Source organism: Erithacus rubecula (genome assembly GCF_903797595.1).
Source record: "Erithacus rubecula genome assembly, chromosome: 6".
NCBI lineage: Eukaryota > Metazoa > Chordata > Aves > Passeriformes > Muscicapidae > Erithacus > Erithacus rubecula.
The window spans coordinates 27,971,078-27,986,714 of record NC_136688.1 but is presented as its reverse complement, the minus strand read 5'-3'; positions in this window follow the sequence as shown (position 1 = coordinate 27,986,714).

The following is a 15,637-nucleotide window of genomic DNA, read 5'->3' as shown; positions in this document are numbered from 1 at the left end:
TCTTGATGCATTGTCACCAAAATGATGTTAAATTGTCTGTGCAGGAGTTCAAACAAATCATTGTGACACTCTCATTTACAGGCAGTGCAATTCCTGTGCTTCACTGAGCTGCTGTGTTACGTGCTTTAGCATCACCTCTCAGAAGGACTGGGTGTATGTAAAAAGCTTTCACCCTTGCTACCCCCTCCCACTTTTAAATCTATTTCATGTGATTTTATCATATCTGAAGCAGAAAGCTCCCACTTGCTAACCTGAAGTCAGTGAACAACTCTGTGTGTAACCAGCAAGGCATGCCCTGAGCCAGCTGAGAGGAGGTGCTTTCCATCAGTCATTCCCTGCTGCACAGCAATCTACTACCCTGTAATCTCCCTGGCAGAGTCAGCACAGAGCTGCATCTGTGCACCACAGCATCTTAATTCAGTGACTCTCCTTTCAAAGGACACAGAAATTACTGATTTCAATGTTCTCTGTGTATTTCCTTAACAGGAAGATGGCTTAGGGAGCAACTCACCTCTGTTCAAATAACCTCCACTAGTAATCCTAGATTGCTTTCTTCTGCTGGGAAAACTGGGAATGAGGTAATGACTCTCTCCAATAAGAAGAGTTCTCTAACTTGTTCTCTTGTGTCTGAGGATAGAAGAATATATAGGATGGCTTACACCTTTAAGATTTCACTTCAGGAGCTGCAGAACAGCTACACTGGCTCTGAAAACTTGTGGCCATTTTTCACCATCTTCACCTCCTGGGTAACACTCGGGAACTTCTTTTCCCTCTGAAGATGCTCCCTGTTCCTGTCAGACAGTGCCAAATGTGAAGCCTGCTGCTTCTCCTCTGCATTGTCTTGGCTACTTTTAACAGTGTGAAGGATGGTTCCTGTTAAAGGTTCAATTAACTGATTTAATGGCTAGCATCATCCTCCTTGTAAGATGCACAGGCTGTTTCAGTCCCTAGTGAAGAGGAGGAGCGGGAGTTTTACTCTTCCTGCTGAAGTGCCCACTGCCCCAAGGCTTTGCTCTTGCACAGAAGTGAATGTCAGAGAAAGGAAGGCAGCCCTAGCCCTTCTGCCCCAGTCTGTGCTGCTTCTAAAGCAGAGAAAGTGAATAAGAAATGGAAATTGCCCTCAGGGTCAGAAGTCAATAATAAAGGATAAATGGTTGCTGGTGTGTGTTGTGCATTGCTGTGCATGGCACACAAGTGACAGGCTGGTAGCAATTTTCAGAGACAAAGTATGGCTTTTTTTTTAGCTCCAGATAGTAGGCAGGCTTTCTGCTTAGGACTTGTTGTAATATTAGTGTATCTCTATGGAAATAAGATGGTAGATTTCCAGAGGAATAGTCTGTTTTGCATCTTTTCAGTGCATCACTTTTTGCGGTTATTAGAGGGACAGAAGCTGGCTCATGTTGTACCTGGTAAGGAGATGTTTGCTCCTAGGAAAGTGGCCCACACTCTGAAAGCCTTGTCCAAGGCAGGACACTTTGTTCCTTGGTGTGGTGTGGTTGTGAAGGATGCATTAATTCTGACATCTTCATCCCCATGCACAAGGACAACTCTGCAGTTTTTCCACAGTCTGTGTACAATTTTTTACCCACCTAGTCTGAGCACAGCTTTGAACAGGTGAAAGCCACAGAAATTGTTACAGTGAGTCACTGAGAGCTGGGTCTGAGGTGGCCTGTTGGGGTGATGGTCACTGTGAGTTCAGCCACTATATGAGGTCTGTTGAATAACCTGCAGTGTGTTTCTGTGCACTGAGATAACATCCCTGTGTCTATATTAAGAAACACTTACTTCTCATTGTAAGCTTAACTCCACAGCCAAAATGAAGAAAGATCCCACAGAGTACTCAGTCAGGTATGAGAGTCCTTTCTGCTCTTTGCATGATGCACTGCAGTGCTTGAACCATACAGATTTTGGGGTTTTTTCAGTGTTGGCAGATCTGGCACTTCAGAGGAAGAAAAATTATAAAGGCTATTTTGTGGGGGTAACAAAGGCACCTTTTGCTAACTCAGAGGTGTTGCAATAAATAACTCAGCAGGGTCATGTGCTCTTATTTTGCTGTATCATGAAAAGTGCAAACTTTGCATTGCTTAAAATACCAAGTGAATTCTGCTTACCCTTGAGTTCTTCTTGACTGCACTCCTGCCTCAGACCCCTCCATGGAAATCACCCAAGAGTGGTGGAATATGTCCTCTCCAAGATCTGCTCTCCTCATTGGTTTCTCCTTCATTAATTCTGGGGTGGAGAGACCTCCCTGTTCCTCCACACATCAGTGGCTGCCCACAGGAGATGCAGCTCCTGCCTCTCCAACTTGAGGAAAACAGTTTCTGGTTTTTGTTGTGGGGTTTTTTTAATCTAAATTCTGCAAAAGAGGAATTAATATTTTTGATGTCTTCATGTCAATAAGAGGGTCTTAAAACAAACTGCTTGTGGTGGGTGTGAGAAAACAGACTCCCTGCAATGGAATTAGGCCCTGTTTAAAAGAGGTTCTGGCTCAGCCTAGATGGAGTAAGGCTGGAGGCTCTTGTCAGTCACTGCTGAAAGCACAGCCATGATCAGGACAATGGTATGTTCATCAGAACTCTGTCTTTGGGACAGTTCACAGAGCACTCATGGTCCCTGGGTGGCAGAGATGGGCCATGCTTTTAGGTGCACTAATCAGCAATAAAAGAAGGTGACAATTCTGTGGCTTTTGTTAAAAAACCAGGCTTTTAATGCAAAGATTGCCAGAAATTGATTGGATTTTAACTTGCTTGGGAGTAGCCACTGTTTTAATTTCTCCTTTCCTGGTTCTGCCAAAGGCACACCACATGCTTGTTGCAGATGATGGGAAGGTGAGGAGGCTTCAAGAGGAAGGAGATTGAAAGGTAGGAGTGCAGCAGGTGTGACTAAAAGCTGGAGCACTGCAAATAGAAGGTGTGTGCTATGGCAAGCACATTTCAATAACCTGAAGATAGCTGTTCCATTTCCCAGTAAGCAAAAAGCTTAATCAATCCAACCAAGGAATCCAGCCCAAGGTGCTCAGAGAAGTCTGCATCTAAGGCCCTTTTTCCCTCTCCCCAGTTTTTCCTCCCTCTTCCTTCTCCCCATACATGAGGCAGGAATATGATCCCTGTGATTCAGGGATACTCTTATGGCTGTTCTTTGTAGGTAGAATGTTTACACATGTTTAACATCCTCTATGTTTACACAGAGGCTGCTCAGGGGAGCTGAAAAGCTGCTGAAAGGTTTTGGGTATCTAAACATGGACTGGCAGAGATTGGAAATTCCTGTTACTCTCAAAGGATGTGGATGTTCAGAAACTCCTCTAGCCTGGAGCAGCAGCCTTCTAGATCCCTCTCTGATCAAGTGTGTGGTACTTCAGAGGGATGCTGCAGCCCATGAAGGGATGTGGGTAATGGCAATGAAGGCTGCTTTTCTTTCTGCCTCTTCTCCTAAATTTCTCTTGCAGTGCTTTCCTCCCTTACACAAATACAGATCAAGTGTGGTTTAATGTGGAACTTATATTAAGAGAAAAAATGTGCAGGCAGAACTATATTTCCTGCCTGTGTAGGGGGAACGTGGGCTCCAAAATGAGGACAGAAAATTCTCAGCCATTCAGAGGTATCACAGATGGGTAAAATAATTGTGCTTATCATATATATTAAGCTTGGATAAGGGGGAGTAATGGATACACTGTATTTGAAGCTTTGCAGTAAGGGAAAATGAATTTCTTTGGAGAAGGAAATGCTTTAGTTCCTCACCCTGGCTGATGCTGAAGGAACTAGAAGAGAATGAGCTCACTTAGTGCACTTGTAGCATGAGGCTGACTCCTGCTGTTGGCATGGAATTAGTTTTGCTGGCTGCTAGCTACACAGAAAATCCTTCCAGCTGTGACCAGCTGCTGCTGAGTTGTAGCCTTGTTCAGAAACAGTGGTGGTGGATCCAGGGAGCACTCTCAGACCTGGATGCCCCCAAAGGATGTTGATGATAGCCCTCCTGACACACTCACAGCATTTCCATGTCATGGGAGCCCTTGGCTTCCCCTTGGCAGTGGGCATGAGCTCAGCTTGCAGCTCTGCTGCCCCCCAGGAGCAGAGAGCCCCATGGCCACAGCTCCAGCTGCTCCTGCCACCTCAGGATTTCAGCATGCTGAGGCAGACCTTGCCACCAAGATTTCAGCAGCAGAAAGGGAGGAAGCAATTCAGTGAGCCAGCTTAGGAAAGGCTACTGGGAATAGGGGTGGGAGATATTCTATTCCCTTCCTGAAGGGAGAAGAGCATCTTCTGATCCTGGCCCCCCTAGTGCTCTGCTATAAGCACCTAGTTCAGCTCTAAGTGCAGCCTGGCTGTCAGGGGAGCTGCACGTGGGCTCTGCTTCATTCCCAGACCAGGGAAGCAGAGAAGGGCAAGAGAGAACAGGTGAATGGGAAAGAAAGAACAGTCCTTGCAGGGAAGCAAAGAATAGCTGTTGTGGGTAGAACCCTGCAAAGGAATGAAGTGTCCTGAAGACAGGAGGGAACAGACCTGAAATATGCTTCTGGGCTTGGTTCTGGTGCACTGCCCATAGCTGGAGTTTCCACCCTGTCTGTACTTGAAGAGGATCACAAATCTAGCACACAAATACTGTTTTACACAGTGAGTATCTGTCTATCCATCTCTCCCTAGCTTTTAACAGGATTGCAAGCTGGCTATTCCTCACCTTCCCCTTCAGGCTGCTCCCTCAGCTTTCAGTTTATTCTTTGGCTAGCTGGGGCTGTCTCCCCAAGCTGGAAATCAGCCTCACCCTGGTGGGGTTGGCAGCACCCAGGAGCAGTGGGAGGACAGTTCTGCCGTGGTGGAGATGGGGGGCTGCTCTCCTTGGAGTGCAAAGGAGGTGAGACACGCCCTCATAGCTGCTCATGCTTTTTTCATAACACTGGCTTCTTGTCTAGAAGTATTATTCATCCTGCTCCAAAGTCTTTCTGACTTGAGCATTTCATGCAGAAAACGCACAGCGATGGGCAGGGAACACCCCGGGCTCTTAACCAGGCACTTCCCTCCTTGCTTCACAGCCTGCCTCACCTGTGGCTGTGGGCCACATGTGGGTACAGAGCTGGGCAGGGTGGTGCTGGCTGTCCCTCACCTCAGACATGCAGTGTGAGCCATTTCAGAGTCTTTGTGCCAGGTCCTGTCCCAGTGTGTTTCACAGGGGCGAGGGCAGGCAGAGGACCAGTCCCCTCCACCAGACCTTCTCTCAGAGGAGTTTGTCATCTATTCCAAGAAATATTTCATAATAATTTTTTTATTTTTATTGTTTTCCCTGAAAATAATTTGTCCAAAAGTAATTTCCAGTTTCTCTTCAGAAGCAGAGAGCAGACCAACAAGTTTTACCCTCAGATGAAGCTTCGTGTGCTTTATAACTGAAGGTGGCCCTGGAGGCTGTGTCTCTAGTGTAGCTGCACTGCCAGACCCACAGAGAAAGCCCTGGCAAGGACAGCAACCTCTTAATCCTGCATTAGAGACACGTCTGTGCCTCCACTCTGCAGCTGCCAGGTCAGTTGTGGCCTCACCTTTTGCAAGTCTTTCAGCAAGCTGCTAAAGACAGGCTGAGCACTCCCCAGCTGCCCTGGATGTGATCGTGGCTGGGCAGGGGGCAGGGGCTGGGCCATGAGGCTTGGAGGTAGTGTGGTTTCTGAAGCTAAGCACATAGAAAGCTTGATGTGCCCTTTTCCTTGCTGCTGCTTTTCCCTGGAGAAACAGTCTCAAATCACAAGGGCTATAAAACTAGTGCATTTCCTAGCTCTAGCATCATGTAAATAAGTCAGGTCAGACAGATGGTGTGCCAGAAATTTCCTCAACATTTTCCTATTTCATGATTTAACAGACTGCAGCTATATCCTAAGAGCCCTGGAAAGACATCCCTCTTACATGCACCAGGGATGTTTTAAGTATCTCTGAATGTCACTGAAAAAAAATCAAGAAACTGTTTCCTTGGAGGAGATGGCATGTGTGTCCCAGACAATGGGCTCATGGGGAAAATGGAGGGATGGAGCTGCTGACTTCTTGTAGCTGCAGTGCAGCAAGGGAGAGATGGTGTTATAAAGAAAGACTTGCTGGTTAAAGGCTCTGAATTAATTTGAATTGTTTTGCAGAATAATGGGCTTGCTTAATACTGCTGTAATGGAATAGCCAGAGAATCAGATGCTGTGGCTGCCTCTGCAGCAGGAGACATCAATTATGGAAGAAGGTGGCTGTGTTGTATAAGGTCAGAAGACAGTAGGACAGGACTATATTCAGCTTTTTCTGTCCATGTGATGTTTGCCATGGCAGGGTGTGAGCTCCCAAGGTAACGTGAGATGAATCCTGTCTCCTTTCTAAGGAGAAATGGGTCAGTATCTGCCATCCCCACAGCTCTGATACCACAGCCTGCCATGTTATGGATGCTATTTGCAGTACTAAAGCCATGACTTCAGCTTGCTTTCTGGAGGCTGTGTGTGGAGAAATGTGAACTGTACAGAAGTGGGATGTGGGTACTCATCTTTAGATAGACAGCTGTGCCAAAGACAAATCAGATTTTACTTTATGGAATCTCCTTTCTCCTTAATCTTCAGAGATTTATTGAAAACAGCCTCTAATCTCTTCTGCTTGCTGCAGACAAGTATGTTTCACCTACTTATCAAGGAGTGAATTTTAGTGCCATTCTTAATCTATGGCAAAAAAGGCTTGGGAACAGGATCTGCAGCATGTCATCTCTGGCACACACTGGGGATTTCCCCATCTGCATTAACTGCTGCCTGGACCAACACATTCCTGCAGACAGCCAGCACAGACCCTCCAGGAGCTGCTCAGGAGCAGCAGCTGGCTGGGGAGCATGTGAGCTAGCAGGCTTGGCTGTGCACTGAGAGCCAGGAGGCAGAGGAGTTCCCAAGGGAAACCTGGCAAACCCAGGAGTGCCTGAGCAAGGGGAAGGAGAGGAACCAGGGTGATGGGTGGGAGGGAACCCATCTCACACAGCAGACAGGATATGGTACCACTAATGGGGAGAAGAAGGAAAGCAGTTGCTGTCCCAGGCTCTTAGACTTACTACTGGAGGGGCTACATTTAATTACATACATTTCCAAGAGCTATTTGTATCTAAACACATATGGACCATTTTTGGGGGAAGATTAATTGTTACCCAGTCTAGGTGTTGTAACCTTTGGAGGGTGAAGGTTGGTGAATCCTCTGGAAGAAATGGTCCTGTTTTTGGTGGTCAAGCTGTCATCTGGAGCATGGTAGAAATGTAGAGAAGTCATGATTAAAGTCTACTCATAGGGAGGAGGTGAAAGTTAATGAAATGGAAAAACTAGTAAGTAGAGGTGCCAGGCTGGAGCTCCATGGGAGGAAAAAACAGCTCATGCCATTGCCCAGCTGGTGAACCTGTGCAGCCATTTCCCTTTCTGGGGAGCACCTTGTAGCTTGGTCAGAACAAGCTCTGGGTTGCATACCCTGCTGTATTTCACAGCTCCATCTCCTCAGCCACCTCCCTGTGGAGAGAAGCACACACGACACAGGTAGGACAGTGCTTGATTTCCATGTGGTTAAAAGGGGTCCTTTCCTTCACATGCTCTAGAAGAAAGATGTGTTTTTTCTGAAGGGGTTGTGCAGCTTTCAGCTGTGAACAAAGTGATACTGAGGGCTGGATTGTGCTTTCTGCAGATCCTGGGGCTGCAGGGACAGTAGCCACGGGAGGGACACTGAGGAGAGGGCCCCTGGCAGACTGCAAGGTAGATGGTCCTCAGTGCATGTCCCTGTCTCTGCTCTTGAGAGACTTTTAATGGAAGATTTTTTTTTCCCCTGATTAAGAACAATATAGAAAATACCTAATGTCAGATTTCCCCAAAGGCACAAAGAAATGCAGGTGGGAAAGTGAGGGGAGCCGAGGAGCAGCAGTTGAGTGGAAAATCTAAAGCTCTAGTGGTGCTGTTTTCCACAGAGCACTGTGGGGTGTTGTCTCCTTTGCCTGAGGTAAGAGAAAGGGAAAAAGGACTTTTATTTGCAGCTAGCTCGTCCAGGCCCCTTGCATGGCAGGCAGGTTACTCTGCCTGGCAGTCCTGCCTGTGCCTCTGCTGTGCCTTAGCTGTCAGGCTGGAGCTGGCTGCATGGAAGGGGCTGATATCCAGGATGAACAGCATGCACAAAACTTAAGTGAAACCTTTGGAGGATCCACCAGGCTTAATAGAGACAGACATCTCAGAGATAATCAGCCCCTTCATGTTCTGAGCTAAAGTAGATTTTTCTCTTTGATTTATAGCTGAAGAACAGTGAATTTGCTAAACTGTCTTAATCTTATGCTTTAAGGTGGGAGCTGCTTCTCTCACATTCCACAGCAGAACTGCAGGAAGCATCTCCTGGTGGGAAGATGGAGAAGAGCTGCAGGGTGGCCCTTGTTGTTCACAGGTAAGGCACAGGGACTTGGCAGGGTGTGAATGTTTCACAGACTAACCAGGGCCTTTGGGGAGCAGCTGGACTGCAAAAAGCAAGATGTGCTGAGGGAGGTGAGAAGATGTCATTTGACTGCTTAGCTGCTTTTGATAGGTAGAACAAGGAAGATTTATCACACGTGTAATTTCAACCAGAGTCTTCAGGACCTAGACTCTTGTAGAGATGAGGATTCCCCCTCTGGAATTCCTGTCGTGACCATGAGGAAGTTGCCTGGAGCTATTTGTATTACCCAGCTTTGGGTAGAGAGCCTCATGCTCTCAGCCTGTTTCTGTAATCTCAGTTTACACCTTCCCTGTCTATGAGAAGGTGCTGCTCTTGGCAGCCACAGGCAGGAGGCTGTGGCTTATTGTGCCTGGCTCTGTGCAGAGGGTCCTGAGGCACCCACAGCAATGCTGTGAGAGCAATGCACTGTGCTAGTGCCAGTAAGAACCTGGCCTTGTAGCTCTCTGTGCCAGTTTTCCTCACTCTTTTATGGTGGCAGTAGACCTGGGCTCTCTATATGTAAATCTCAAGTGAAGAATTTTCCCCCCCAGGTGTGACTTGCCTCTCTCAGCCCATTGCTGAGCCATGGGGCTGGCAGGCCCTGCAGCTCTGTCCTAACAGGCCAGCTTACGCAGGAATAGCTCTTCCCACCTTCTGCTGAAGCTGATGAGTAGAATCTATGTCCTCTGAAACTGTATTTCTAGATATGTATGTTTCCCCCAAGGTCACTTCTCTTTTGGCCCAGCCTTAGTGCTCAGTTAGTTCTTCAGTCTCTTTACTACAAGGTGCCAAAAACATCAAACCATCAAAACCTCTTGCTCTCAGAGAGACAGGTTTGGAATAAGGGGTGTTTAAGAGAGGGGAAGGTATGTACCCAAAACTGAATACCATTTTGCTGTGTTTATCTTCCCCTGACACCAAAAGAGAGTTTGGGGCAGGTGAGAAAAGTCATGCTGCACTTCCATAGCATCTTAGCAGCATTACTTCCCCAGAAACAGCAATAAAACTGTGGCCTGTGGGCTTGCAATGACAGTTCAGCTCTTCATTTTGTTCCAAGCCCTGGCTGCGTTATCTGTCAGGAAGATAATTCCTTGACCTTGTGGTCAGGGGATGAGTGCTTTGCTTAGTGATTAAGCCACTGCAGTAGATAACATGCCATGTTTAATCCCTTTGGTAGCTGGTCCTGGAGGGGGGCAGGAGGGGCTGCAAAAATACAGTGGCTTGCAATAGGTCTGGAGACTTCAGAAACTGTGGCAACAATGCAGAAACTGTGGCTGTATGTGCCCATCCTCCTAAGTTAATTTGGTGGCAGGCTGGAAAACAAGCAGCCTATCTAGGGCACTATTTTGTCAAGTGATAGAGCCATATGGTGCAAAAACCCCACAGTCGTCTGAGGGCTTAGGCATGTCAGAAATCAGGGAGTCCCTCTGTGTTCTGATCCTGTCTGCTAGCTGGCATATACAAAAAGAAGATTTATAATTATTTTTGCCTGCCGATGGGGGAAGGGACTCCTGAATAAACAACTAATCCTGCTGATTTGAACTGGAAAGGATGAGATACAACCTTCCCCACTGCTTCAAAGCTGTGGCTGGGATGTGGCTGTGAAGCATGCAGCTGGTGTGCTGCAAAGCCCAAGCCTGCCTTACTCCAAGCAAGTGCAGCAAATGCGTCAGAGCATGGGTGCATGACCAGTTTCAGGCTGTGCAAACTGAGGGTTGAAGCCCACTCTTCCAGTGGTATTTAGGGTCCTGTCTGCAAGTGAAACTGGGGAGAGCTTTGGCTGACAGGTCTCACCTAGAGGAGGTTTCATCCCCACAGCCAGACTTCTGTCCCCTGCTTTTTGCTTTAATTCTGTTTCTTGCCCCTGCCAGAGAAGATGGAGATATGAGCCCACATCCAGCTTGCCAGCATCATTCCTGAGGGAAGACCCTTGGGGTTTTTGAGCAATCCTCTCTTCCCAGGCTGTCACTGCTGTGCTAAGGATTATGATTCCCCTCTAATCTGGCTTTTCCCTTTCACGAGGTCCCTCTCTCTTTGGAAACAGCCCTACCTCAGATTACCTCTGGTGTGGTGCCACCTCTGTTGGACACAGGAATGTACCAGCTGTCACCATGTGCTTGCCCTTGGGCAATTGACCTTAGCAGGCAGGAACCAATCCTGGCTCTGGTGGCTGAATCGAAATGGTTGGCTGCAATAAAGGCAGGTATGGATCTGGTCTTTGTGAAACACTGTCAGCCAGCAATCCAGTTCCCTAATGAGAACTGGACTATGGGCATGCTGTGGGGCTCTACCAAAACCTGGCAGTTTGATATTAAATTTGGTCTTTGAAGAAGAAAAAATTGAACAACTTAAAAAGAAAAATAGAAGAAAATGAAACAAAAAACCCAAAACCAACCAAACAAAACAACCAATCAAACAAAATCCCTCAAAACCTAAACAAACACACTCCACCCCTCACCCCCCCAAAAAAGGCAGAATTATTAAAACAGTCTTTAGTAGAAAAGTGCTTCTTCATCCTGTGGTCTTGATATCTACCTCTTCTAGGCTCATCCTGATCCTAGCACTGACATGTGGTAAAATCTATCCTCTGACAGCCCAGATTCAAACACTAAAAGAAGTGCTCCTCATGACCCTCTGCTTCACAGCAGAACCCTGGGCACGCTTGGCTGCTGCCCTGGAGCCCAGAGGGAGGTGGTTTAGCTCAGGCTCCTTCCTGACATTGTGGGGTGCTGCCTGACAGATGCCTGGAGCAGCATCCATGCAGGCCTGGGACAGAGGAAGCCACTGGGCTGGGGTGCTCCAGAAGGCATTTCTGTGCTGCTGTAATGGAGGAGCCTTCAACAGGAAGGAGACATAAAAAACTTCATCATTACTTTCATGTAGGGTCCCAGTCTTATTTTCATTATATTATACATTTGTTTAAGTCCTTAAGTATGTGCTTATCCCAGGCTTCTCTATTCCATCCTTACTGCCACCATGCATTTAGGACGTGTTTCTTTGCTGTATTGGTATGAGAGCCTTCATAGTTGGGAGATGTCTGGAACAGTTTTTCTACAATTTTCCACTCTGACCAACTCTAACCCTTTTTGGAAAACACCATTCCTTTCTTACCTGAGATCCTAGGTACTTTCCACCATTCTTCATTCCTTGAGGGTACCTAAAATGTGTGAAGCTACTTAGCCATGTACATCTCTTGCATGAGGCATATTAACTGTGCCTTCTACGATTTTAAGGGTATTTAAATAACCTATTTTGTTATTTCTTTCTTCTTCAGATGTTCTTTCATTTCCTCTGGGGAGTCATTTTGTGCCTCCAGTTTCCCCACAGAAAAACATACACTAAAATTATTCTCTGTGCATGTGATCCATCGACTCCCTGGCCAGCCCTGCCTGCTTGCAGGATGCCTCCCTGTACCTGAGGACACTGCAGGGCTGTTGCCATGGAGAGGACTCAGACAGCATTAGTGGGTCAGCAGGTACTGCACAGCATGGGTACACATGCACTGGTGTCAGGAAGCATGGAAGGGCCCTGTGGGTTCCAGGAGACTGCAGAAATTCCACTGGTACCTTACAGTAAATTTTCTGTGCATTTAGGGACTTGCAGGCTGTGGCTGAATCAGGTGGCATCTCTGTTATGGTACAGTGTCTTTGCAGTGAGGGATCTGCAGGTGACAGGAGCTGTCAGAAATCTCTGGAGTGGCACAGGGCAGTCTGATCAGACACTCAGAGAGGACAGTAGCTCTGAGTGCATAGATCATTGTCTTCAGGAATCTCAACTTCTATAATTTTTTGATGGTACCATAAGCAAAATGCATTGAAACACCTGATTCTGCAAACAGATTGTGCAGGTTTTTTCAAGTATTGTAGAAATCACAGAAACTTCTGTTACAACACAGAGTGCCTTCTTCCTGGGAAATATTATAAACTAGAGCACCCAAAAGATGTAAGCTGGAGTGACAGCTACCATGAAAAGGGATATAGAATATATCTACAGCTAACCTAAGATGTCAGGTGTTCTAGTGTTGCACAAAGCCCTGAAGCTTTCAGCTTGCCCACCTGCCTACCATTTTCTGAGAGCAGGCAGGTCACCTCTGGTTTACTGCAACAATCCTCCCTGGTTTTACTTCCTCCTGAGCAGCAGTAGGTAAAATGGTAACAGAAAAGCATTATTACTTATAGCTGTTACAACATATCTAAAATCCCTGTCATGACAGATCATGCAGACCTATATGAGCTTGATACGAATTTACTGGTAGAGTTTAGTCATAAGGAGAAGCTGGTGATAGTGGTGATAGGATGGATTATCTTAGGATGCCAGCCTGTCCCCAGAGCATCTGTGCATGATGCAGTGATGATGGCAGAGAGGAAAGCTTCCCTGTCAGGCAAGAATGGGCACTGCTTCCTATGCCAAGGACTGTTCTAAGTGGGGAGGGCAACAGCTAAGCACTTCCTCTGGGGTGTTAATGCTTGTCCCATTCATGGTACTGTCTGGGAAAGCAACACAGGGGAGGTAAATTAGCAGTGGTGTTTGATAATTAAACAGTAGCATCCTTTTGCTATGCCATAACACTCAAATTCTGTAGGTTTTCAACCTACACCACCCAAAGCCCAGATTCAAACAGTTCCTGCAGTTGCTTGTGTACAGACACGCCCCAGTTTAAGGGAGAGCAGGGCAAATCAGTTTTCTTGAAGCCTCTGCAGACAAGTGGAGCCTTGGCTGCACTCTATGGTCAGCTTCCAGCTCCCTAACTGCAGGCAAGGGGAGCAGGAGCCTCAGGGTCAAACTAGGAAACTAGGATAGCTTCAGGTGGAAGCTAAAAATGGTGCAGAGGCTCCTGGAATGTCTGGATGAGGCCTGCTGAAATTCCCTGATGAGAACAAAGTACCACTCTTCAATCAGGGTTCATGTCAGATGTGGACTGAGTCCACTCAGGATGGCTGTCTAGTGGTCCCTCTACAGTGAAAATAGTGCCTGTTCATGGATCTCACTCTTTCCTTGAAATCTGAAGAGATAGCTGTTGCTGGGAGGTAAAAATAAAGCCTGTCTTTGTCAGCACGTACAGGTGTATAAGTAGTAAAGCTTGTAAACAGAGTGGTCCCCTCCTAGGGTCTAAAAAATTGCATGCAATGTGGTACTTAACAGAACTTTCACCTGCTGGCATAATATGGCTTTTTTTCAGGAGGGAAAGAAAAAAAGCTTTCAGCTTTACCTACACATCTGTGTTTGGTGCTCCCTTCCATATTTATTTTTGTGTCTCTTCTAAATCATTAAGTAATTGTCAAAAATAGTACAGCTTATTTTGGAGGCAATTAAAAAAGAGACAAAATTATTGTATCACCCTCCTACAAACCGAAACAATCCCGGTAGCACCTAACAGGCAAAGAGCTGAATCTCTTACTCCCCACTATTTAGCTTACTGTCTAACAAGGTACTTCTGTGCCAGCTGCACTTCCTCTCAGTTGCACTGAGCTGCTTAAGCAGACACTGCTTTGTAAACACCCAGGAACACAATGTCCAGCACCAGGGTATCGACAAATTTGTCACACAGTCTAAAAATATCACTTGATATGTGACCCTCCCATCCCATTGCCTGGGTACTCAGGGGGAGGAGGACATTTTCACTGAGCTCTTGAAAGCAGAAGCTCTGCCAAGCCACTGTGATTTACATAAATAATGAAAAGTTTAATATATCTAGGCTGTATTCACTCCTGGAATAACTCTGCTGGCCCTAGAGAGCTAACTAATGGGATGAACTGGGCTCTGTAAGTTTAATGTGCTGAAAGGAAGTGTTACTGTATGCTGTCATACCACAGACATTTAAGTGATTCTAGACAGGGTGGAATAAGGATAATCAGTCCATGTTTACTCATTGATTCAACATCTCCATCTGTATCTCCTGCCCATTTCTGCTAATGCACCTTCCTCTCACCCTGACCCTGTCCCTGTGCAGCCTCACCTAACCTTCAGACCCCCCATTTAAAAGAGTTCAGGGTTTGGGGACAATGGCCAGAAGTGGTGGCTGGTGGTTTAAAACCTTTATCCTCCATGAAGCACCAGCTGCAGATCAGGAGTCAGGGAGCTGCCATAGCAGAGGCACAGGGTTATCCTTCCACTGGAACCAGGAAAGGTTAATTAGAGGACTGCATGGGGATTAGGGAGGATGTGAGTGAGAGCTCCAGCTGGATCAGGGAGGTCAACAAGGCCTGAGGCAAATCACATCAGTTCTTTCTGCTTCAGTTTCTTGTACTTAGGCTGGGGGCACAACTCGTTTACCTCACAGCCAGGTCCTGAGATTAGATGCAGGGAGCTGTGTAAAGCACATAAGAACAAAATAGCACTGGCAGTTTGGTTTTGTAACACAGGGTGATTCTTAATGCCAGAGTGGTTTTGTAATGCAGAGGATTCCTTGCTGAATGGCAGGGATGGAGGAGATGAGTGCAAACTTACCAGAGAACGACTTGGGTCCTTCCAGACTGAAATCTTACAATAACAAGGTAATGTTTCACAGTAAAAATGCATGCTCAAATAATGGGGTAAGGACAAAGAAGTCAGACCTAGAACCAAATTTTTTTCATGTCCTAGTGTTAAGAGGTGTGTGTGATGTGGGGCATATTCCATTACAAAGGCTCTCAAGACTGGCCTCCCCAGAGTGCTGGATGCTCTCCATGAGTGGAAAATCTGTTTCCAGGTATCTTGTGTTGGAAGAGTTTAGCTTTTTTGTTCATTTCCAGTGTTTTCTCTTCAAACATCACCTACTAATATCTCACCAAAAAGGAAGGCAGAGTTGCTGCTTGCCTAGAAGCCAGAAGCACTATGATTTTCTTACCACGCCTCTGTACTGGCTCTTTAGAGTTGGTGCTACTTGCTTGCCAAGGACTTGTGGGGCTGCACTCCCCCAAGCAGCTGTATTAGGGCTCCATCAGCTCCCACTGCAACATCCCTGTACTGCACTGCAAAGCAGGTGTCTTGGGGCTCACTTCCAGAAGGACTGGGCTAAGCCAGTGTCTTCCTCTTTTTTGCCTATGACAGCCTTCTTTTACAATTATGCAGGCTAAGTCAAATCCTAACAAACTATATTCCCTGGGAGGTTGACTCAACAAAGCACTAGAGCTTACATTTGATTGCTTTGAAGGGAGCCTGTGTGATCTGAGAACAGATTACATAACACTTTTGCTCTCCTGGATGTAGTGGCTGCTGTACTGAGCAACAGTACAGTC